This window comes from Elephantulus edwardii, unplaced genomic scaffold (assembly GCF_000299155.1).
Source record: "Elephantulus edwardii isolate Elephantulus edwardi_28Jun2011 unplaced genomic scaffold, EleEdw1.0 scaffold00325, whole genome shotgun sequence".
NCBI classification, from domain to species: Eukaryota; Metazoa; Chordata; class Mammalia; order Macroscelidea; family Macroscelididae; genus Elephantulus; species Elephantulus edwardii.
In genome coordinates this window covers 245,400-255,229 of record NW_006400075.1, presented here as the reverse complement: position 1 = coordinate 255,229, position 9,830 = coordinate 245,400, and positions in this window count along the sequence as shown.

Genomic DNA, 9,830 nt, shown 5'->3' with positions numbered 1-9,830 from the left:
TCTGAGCAGTCAACTACAGTGGCAAAATATCCACATGACAAAGGCCTTAAAAACAAATCTCCTTCTTATGTAGTTGCTACAAGTAGTGTGTAGTTAGGTGTTTCATTTGTCTTATTCTTAAAAATCTAAAGATAGAAGAAATCTTGGTTATTTAGGGACAGGGGAACCCACGAAACAGACAGGAGCATGATATACTTTTCTCGCCACACAATAACATCTTTCAAAGCAAATTTCTCATTTTATAGCTCCCAAATATATCTTCTACTTTCTTTGGTCTTCATGATTTATAAATTTAAAACAAGTAGAAATATGGGGATAATGGAGAGTCAAGAGACAGTTCCAAAGTAAGGATTTCTTCTTTTGTTTTCTGTATTTCAGTCTTTTCTGTCTCCTTTTGAAAGCTGAACTGAGCAACAAGAAAGTGATGTGAAGAATCTTCTACCGCATCAGTAGAGAAGTGACTTATTATTTTGATCCATTTCTATCATTACTCAAGTATTTAAAAGGTCACAGGAATCTTCCCTCCGGCAGCGGCGGGGCTACTGCTAGGGACGAGACGAAGCATCTGAGAGAGTGTCTCCAGCTTTCTATTCCAGCAGAGGTGGTTAACCCTGGATCCCCTTTTAATAGTCACTGTCCCAACCCATCTTATTGAGGGTCTGACCCTCTTTCTTTGACCCCTATCTTTCCCAACATTATGTTTTACTCCCATGACTAGCCTCTGCTGAAAATATGTCCAAAGAATGTGAGATGAAGTTTCACCATCCATACCTCTAAGAAGCCTCCTGGTTGTACTTTCTTCAAGACAGACTTACTTGCTCCTTTGACAATTTGTAGCATATTCAGTATTCTTCTCCAACACCACCATCAAAGGCACTGATTGTTCACTCATCTTTATTCATTGTCCACCTTTCAGAAGCTTTGGAAATAATTGAAAAAAAAATGACTTGGATCTGGTTCACTTTGGTCTCTTACTGTCATCTTTACTTTATAGTAGTTTGAATTAAGTCCTAGATAGCATATTTCCCTAATACAATTCAGCATTTTTTTTCTTGATTGCTAATATCATGAATTTGATTGTGGATCTAAGTGATATGAAATCACTGACAATATCAATCTTTTCTCCATCTATCATGATGTTGCCTTAGTCCAGTGGAGATTTTTAGTTTTTTTTTTTTTTTTATTGAGATAAACCCATATTGAAGCTGTAGTCTTCAGTCTTCTGCAACAAGTATTTCATACCATCTAACATCATGAATGGTTTATTCAGTTTCCAAATTGATTAGGTATAGAGAAATTATACAATCCTTATGCAAGTCTTTCTTCATTTTAAACCATGCAGTGTATAATTTGGAGGCAAGAATTATGAAGCTTCATCTTACATACTTTGGATATGTGGGCCGGAGAAACCAGTCTTTACAGAAGGACATTATACTTGAAAGTTGGAGGGACCACTTAGGAGAGAATGATTCCAGACAAGATGGATTAGCATAGTAACTGGGGTAAAGGGGGAAGGTATGTTGTAGTCAGTGAGACAGGCTTAGGATAGCGCAAGCTTCAGAGCTATTGTACATAGGGTCACTATGAGTTGCCTGTGACTTGACAGCACATAACAAGAACAACAAAGATTAGTAGCTGGCCAGTTACAAAGAGTGACGAGACAAGAGTCTCAAATGTCTGATTTGGTGTATTAGTCCATAATTTGCAATATCAACAACCATTCCTTCATTCCTCTTTGTTCCTTGGGTTTGATGAAAGGTCCTTCAGAGACTCATACCCATCAGGGGAATGATGCACTTGACTGTAGGCATGCAGCCAGTTTTGTAGAGAATGATGAACAAGGAAGACTATCTGATGCAGTGTAGCTGGAAAGTCAGTGTCTCAAAAAGAGCAAGCTAACATTGATATTCCATGAGCTTATACAGGCCTCTAGTAGGGTGGGGCTTATATCCCAAAATAATCCTCACTTTAATTGTTTTTGTGTTGTTGTTAAGTGCTGTTGAGTGGTAGGCGACTCATAGCGACCCTTATAAAGTCCTCGACACTTGCCTGCATGACTTTCATCCTTTCTCCAGGTTCATAGGGTTTCCGGAAGCAAGCTATTTATGGAAGTGGATGCCACTCCTGCTTCCAAGCATGTTTCAGCCGGGGAGCTCCACCAAAACCTGCCCACCATGGGTAACCATTATGGAATTTGACACATCAGGGTCACAGTGTCCAGCTTCACAGCGACCACAAGTTACCTCTGTACGGCAAGTGGACACTCCAGGGCTATACGACTGAGAAGACTTGGGCTTAGTAGCTCTGGTGGCCTACTGGCAAGAAGCTGCACTGCAATCCCAGAGGAGTGCAGTTCAAATCCACCAGATAATCTGCTGGTAAAGGGGGGACAATATCCCCCTGTACCAGTCAGATCCTATCCTCACTTTAATAAAAAAAAAAAATACTTGAGCACAAAAAAAAATTGCAGTTAATCATTGACTAAGAAAGAAATTTTGAATTATAAGCCTTTGACGCCACAGAGAGTGTGACTTTACTCTGCTTAGACCCCAGATCCTTGTTCTGTGTGTAAAGTTACATGAATTCAGTCAAGTTCTACGATAACCATTCTCCTCAGTGTTAGCTTTAATTGGTTATGATTCACTTTGTCAAATGCCTTTGTGTAGTCAATAAAGCAGAAATAAATATCCTTCTGATGTTCTTTGATTTCAGCCAAGATTCATCTCAAATCAGCAAAGATATCTCATATACTTTGGCCTCTTCTAAATTTAGATTGAATTTCTGACAATACTCTGTAAATGTATGGCTGTAGTAATTTTTAAATAATTAATATTAATTTAAATGTTAAGTATATGTTAAGTTACATTTTCCTTCAAGTGATTAAAGTTATTCTATATTTAAATTGTTTTTATTTCTTAATTATTTATGACCTAGAAGAATGTTGATCCATCAAATAGCTCTATTAAAAAAAAACCCAAACAAACAAAAACACCCTTATATGGTGATGTAAATTTGCCAATTTGTAGTTTTTCCAGCTTTGATTTTTGTCTTAGTAAGGAAAAGTATGCCTTTACATTCAGATCTCTACTCAATGTGAACAGCGACTTTTCACGATAACTAAAATCTATAATATGACTAAGAAGAAAAAAACCAAATTGTGGTATATTCACACCTTCAATTAATGAAATGTTGAATGTTGAAAATAATACATGCTTTCAAGACACAATATAATGATTTATCCTTTTTAAAATTTATTTATTTTATATTGGTTTGCATACAAAATTAATATACACTGTGTTTCATTTATATACATATTTTTTACACATGCCTTCATTCACATTTTGTTTCCTACTATCATCCCCACTTTGTTTTATAACATTGATCATAATTGACCTGTGCATACACTTAACCCTTTTTTTCATGTCCCCAGCAGATATATATGCATATATGAAAATTTATTTTAATGAAAGTTTACAGAGACTTTGGATTTTCATTACTTACAAAATTCTAATTCAAATTTGAACAAATTCTTTCAATTTCCTCACCCTCCCTCATCCATGAAATGGTATAACCCAAAGATTCCCCCTGTACATCCACATCCCTCTGCTTCCAGCCTCTCCCATCCCTCCTGGATCCTTATACTCATTCTACAATAATGGACTTATACAATATTTATCCTTGTGGGACTGAGTTAGTTCACTTAGCATAATGCTCTCCAGCCCCTCCCAAGTTAGTTAATAATTTACAAAGTTATTGCTCCTGCGTGCTGCATTCCATTGTGTGAATGTATCATAATTTCTCAGTTTGTTTTTTGTGGTTGGACATTTAGGCTGTTTCCATGTTCTTGTGATGGTGAATAGTGCTGGTATGAACATTGGTGTACAAATCTCAGTTTGTGCCTCAGTTCTCATATTCTCAGGGTATATTCCAAGTACTGGGATAGCTGGGCCATATGGGATTTCTATGTTCAACTTTATAACATTTTACATAAAATAATTACATTGTTATATACTGTCAAATCAAAACTAACTCATAACTGACTCTCCAGCAGGTTTTCAGAGGTAGTAAACCACATAAGAGATTTTCAATCTGTATGAGGAGCATATGATTTGCGAAGCTGGACTTTGAAAAAAAAATGTGGCCTGCATTGAAGGAAGATTTGTCAACTGCCTGCATTATGCAGAGAACATACCTTGCTTGTCAAAACTGAAGAGGATCTGAAGCATTTGCTATGGAAGATATTGAAGACTGTAGTTTTCAATATGGATTACAGCTAAACATCAAGAAAACAAAGTTTCTCACCACTAGGCCAATTGGCAGCACTATGACATCTGAAGGAGAGATTGAGATTATTACCAATTTCAGCTTGCTCAGTTCCACAATCAACACTCTTGGCATCAGCAGTTAGGAAACAAAAAGATGAATTACATTAGGGAAATCTGTTGTCCAGGATCTCTCCTGAGTGCTAAAGGCAGCCAAGTTTATTCTTATTTTTTCTTTGATAACTGTGTTTTAATTTTGAACTTTATGTAGGTATTTATTGAATTTTGAGTAAATTTTTTTTGTGGTACTGAGAGTTAGATATTTTCTCTGTAATAGATTCCCAGGTTTCTCAGCAACTAAATGGATAGAATTTCTTAAATGTTCTCAATTCTGCTTTATTTGTTTATGCATCTGTCATTATATCAGGATCAACCTGTCCTTCCTAACTATCATGGTTATAAGGGATGTTTTGATTTACCCAGCACTGTTCTTTCCCAGAATTCCTTTGCTTATTTGGAGGTTTCCTTCATTTGAATATAATGATTGTTCTTTTCATGTCTTTAAAGAAAGTTGATAGAGTCTTGGTCAAGATTACAGTAATTCATTAAATCTGTATCCAAATTTGTGTTGTAGTCATATTTTTAATAAATACACTTTTCAAGTATTAGTAATCTTTAAATTCAGGAGAAGGATGGTCAATCTCCTCCTGTGCAGTTAACTGCCTCTGAAAACCCACTATAGGGTCAGCTATGGATGGGTTCCAACTCTACAGTAAAAAACAACAACAATTTATATATAACTCTATGAAAACCAACTTATTACTCAAAGCAATAGACCAAGAATCTAGAGTTGAATCACTGAATTCAATGAGGGAGAGAGGATTATAAAGTCTGCTGGAAATCATCTACAAATGCTCAGTACATGATAGGTACTGTGAGAGTTCCCCCTCCTGAATATGATTCTTAAAGACACAGCTGGATCACACAACTCAGATAAAGTAGAATCACTAAGATTATCATATTAGAATTTAATGTAAAATGTGAGTTAGTAATTTCTAGAATGAATACAAATAATCAATTAATTAATAATCAATAATTCATTTGCTTGTTTAATATGCTATACTTTTCAATAATAAATATGAAAAACAATTTATTTTAAAATGTGTTTACTGCACAGCGCATCTGGCTACTAATTGAAATGCCATTAGTTTAAATATATCACCTGCTCTCCCGGGGATGAGGAGTGGGGTAATGTTAAAAAGAGCTACTGCATTCCCATGATTGTATTATTCTATTTTACAATAATATCCTTATGTAATGTCTGTTCTTATGAGACTGAGTTCACTCAACATACAGCTCTCTAGCCTCTCCCATGTTATATAGTATTTTATTCTTGATGTGGATGACTAGATCATAGGGAACTCTGTGTTCAGCTTTTTGAGGACATGGGACACAGTGTTTGCTGGGCAGAGGGAGGAGGTGAAGGAATTAGGAAAGACCTGAAAAGACAGGGTGATAGTGGGCATAGATCAATGATTATTAATTTTATAAAACACAGTGATGGTAATGACCATATGAAAAACAATGTGAATGAAGAAATATGTGAAACACTGTGTGTTGATGAAACAAAATGTATATGAATTTTGTATGTGTAACAATATAACACTAAAAAACCCACAAAACATTAAAAAACTATGAATAAACCAAAAGATCTATTGCAAAAGTTCTTTTCCTGTGCAGATCACAAATCTCAGACACGTATGCAACAATGGACCAATTTTAAGTGAACTAGCGAAGAGGTTGGTAGGAAAATGTGCAGCAATGAACGAATGAAAGCCCAACTTTTCTGTAAACATTCGTTAAAGTCATCGTCGTCATCATCATCAGCAGCAGCAACATTAATAATAATCTCAGAAACCTTAAAGGTTGTTGAGTCTTTATTAGTGAGAATCACTCAAAACCAGTAGGCGTATAAGTATTTAAAAATACAATATATCCAGTCTGACTTCACCAGGCTGAGATGAGTCAGCAATACCCACAGTTTTTGTCATCATCTGTAGATGAGATTGGTGCACTGCCCTCTCCTAAGAAGAATAAAGAGCAGAACATTAAAATACAGAGTCTCTATGCCCTAGGGGCTAAAAATCCCATCCTAGTCTTTTTTTGGGGGATCCTTTGTATGGATGTATTCTTTGTACCTTTATCTTGACATTTTAACAAAATAAAATGCAAAGCAGAATACACAGGACTATATGTTCTCTACATATTCCGCTATTAATTATGATTCTGTTACAGAGTATCTACTTACTCTTCAAAACTTGAAGAAGATATAATTTTTACAGTGTGCTGAAAAATGAAATATGTTCAGTGTGTTTTGGAATATGAATTACATTACACCATCATAAAGGAAAACAAAATGAAAAGAACAAAGAAAAGATTAAGCAATAAAGAGGGTTAAACAACACGACTTTATGATATGCGATGGAAGTTCCAGGAAGAGGAACCAGACATTTGTCAGAAACAAAGTCTGAAACAGGTAAGAATGGGACCTGCTTAAGGAAATATATCCAACACACCCAAACACCTGTCTGGTTTCCAAGAAAAGCAGAATGAAGAGCCACATGTCCATATATAAATGAATGGATAGAAAAACTGTGGTATGCTCACACAATGGAATAATACGCAATACTAATAAAAAAGTATTTATAAAATATAACACATCATTAAAGAGTTTAGAGAACATTATGATAAGTGAAAAAATTTATTCACAAAAGGAAGAATACTGCAAAAGATCAGTTATTTTTAGGAGAACAGAACAAAGGTGAAGGGGTGGGGGAAAAGTGTATGGGAACACTAGGATAGCAGAAGTGAGTGAGCTGATGTAAGGGTGAAGGAATGAGGAAGGTGAAAAAGGGACTTGGACAGCAGAAGAGATAATAGGCATAGATCAATAATAATCATATAACGCACAATGTATTTGGATAATCCCACAAAACAAAATATATATGAAGGAACACAATGAATATGAATGATTGCATGCAAAATAAAGGTTTCTTAAAATTATTTTATTAATTTTAATGAACATTTACAGAGATTTTTCATTTCCATTCATTCATTGTTGCATATTTCTCCCTGCTCCTCCCCCAGTTCACTCTTCTCATTGAAAAGTAAAGAAAAATTCCTTCATTGGTATAAAATTCTCCCCACTCCACCCCCACCCTGAGTACACTCCACAATGCAGCCTTCATTCTGGACTCTGTCATAACCATAATACCCAGTTATATATCGCTTTTAATCTGACATAACCATAATACCCAGTCATATATTGCTTTTAAACTGTTCTCTCCCTCATCTGTTTCAATGCAGTATACGTAATTTATCCAATTTTTCTCAGTCTTATCCCAACCCTGATGCCAGTCCCATTCTATAACAGTGGCACTATGCAGTATTTGTTGGTTTGTGACTGAGATATTTCACTCAGCATAATGTCCTCCAGGGTCACCCATTTTTAATAATATTGCATAAGTTCCTTGGTTTTCAATGCAGTGTAGTATTCCATTGTGTGAATATACCAGAGCTTTTCTATCTATTCGTTTGTTGATGGGCACTTAGGTTGTTTCAAACTCTTTGCTATTGTGAACAAAGCTGTGATAAACATGGGTATGCATATATCTGCCTGGGTGACAGTTATGGTTTCTTTAGGGTATATTCCCAGTGGAGGAATTGCTGGGTCAAATGGTACTTCTTTTGCAACATTTTGAGAAAGTGTCATACAGCCTTCCATAGTTCTTGCAACATTTTACATTCCCACCAACAGTGAATAAGGGTTCCAGTTTCTCCACAACCTCGCCAGCATTTGTTGTTTGCTGCTCTGTTAAATTTTACTATTCTTACTGGGGTGAGATGATATATCATAGTTGTTTTAGTTTGCATCTGTCTTAGAGCTAGGGATTTTGAACATTTCTTCATGTGTTTGTTGGACATCTGAATATCTTCATTAGTAAAGTATCTGTTCATATTCTGTGCCCCTTTTTCAGTTGAGTTATTTACCTTTATCTTGTTGTGGTGCTTGAATATTTTATAAATTCTAGATCATAAATCCCTTATCAGGCATGTCATTACCAAATATTTTTCCCCAGTTTGTGCCTTTCCTTTTCACTCTGTTGGAGAAGTGCAAAACAATAAAGTTTTAAAAAAGAAGAATCATGTGAGAGAGAGAAGAGAGAAAGCAAGAGAGTGTTATTTGTTGTTGGTGCTGTTCACTGTTAAATAGTAATCAACTCATAACTGACCCTCCAACAGGTTTTCAGGGGCAAGAAATGCATGTTAAAAGATTGCCCATCTCTCTTACGGAGCAACAGGTGTAAGTGAAACACATATCTTTGGATTGGGAGTGTTAAATCCTTATCACTGAACCACTGAGCTCCTTACTGTGAAATATTCCCTCGTGCAATTATCACATGGAGGATGCCCAGATCACTACAGGAAATTTGTCTTTAACCCACATCTGCACCTGCTCCTGGACAAGAATCCTGTGGACTCTTCTTTCACAGAGAGGTTTCCGTCTAGGTTCACATTGAGTTTCCCACACTGTGTCTTTTGCACAATAATACGTGGCTGTGTCATCTGTTCTCAGACTGTTCATCTGCAGGTACAGCATGTTCTTGGTGTTGTCTCTGGAGATGGTGAATCGGCCCTTCACAGAGTCTGTGTAGTATATGTTACTGCTTTTGGAACTAATAGCTGAGACCCACTGCAGCCCCTTTCCTGGAGCTTGGCGAACCCAGCTCATGGCATAGCTACTGAAGGGTGAATCAAGAGGCTGCACAGGAGAGCTTCAGAGACCCGCCAGGCTGTCTAAGGTCTCCACCAGACTTCACCAGTTGTACGTTACACTGGACACCTGCAAAGAACAGTAGTAACATTCAAGTCAGGAAATCATTACACTATTTCACACATGCCTATTCACATATACTTGTTCTCTATTAAATGACCTTTTAAAATAGCAACAAGGAAAATCCAGCCAAGTGGAAACATAGTGGCTCTGCTGTGTTCAACCCTGGTTCCTGAGTGAAGAAACCTGAGATTCTGGGGCTTCTCTCCCAGAGCTTCAGGTATGGGGCTGAACTGGTTTTCAGCAGCAGCAGAAAGAGCCCTATTTGCATGTGCCCTTCCTGTGTATTAATAGGATGTGGAGTGGCAAGACTTGGAGTGGCATGACTCTGTGTGACCACACCTCAGAGCAGAGAGAAATGTCCTATGGGCCTTTAAAAAACAGAAGTTATCGCCCGCTCCGCCCGGAGAGCAGAGCCCGCGCCCGGCGTCCCCGGCCCGCCGCCATGGGCTGTCTCAGCAACAGCAAGATGGAGGACCAGCGCAAGGAGGAGAAGGCGCAGCGCGAGGCCAACAAGAAGATCGAGAAGCAGCTGCAGAAAGACAAGCAGGTCTACCGGGCCACGCACTTCCTGCTGCTGCTGGGTGCTGGAGAATCTGGTAAAAGCACCATTGTGAAGCAGATGAGGATCCTGCATGTTAATGGGTTTAATGGAGAGGGCGGTGAAGAGGACG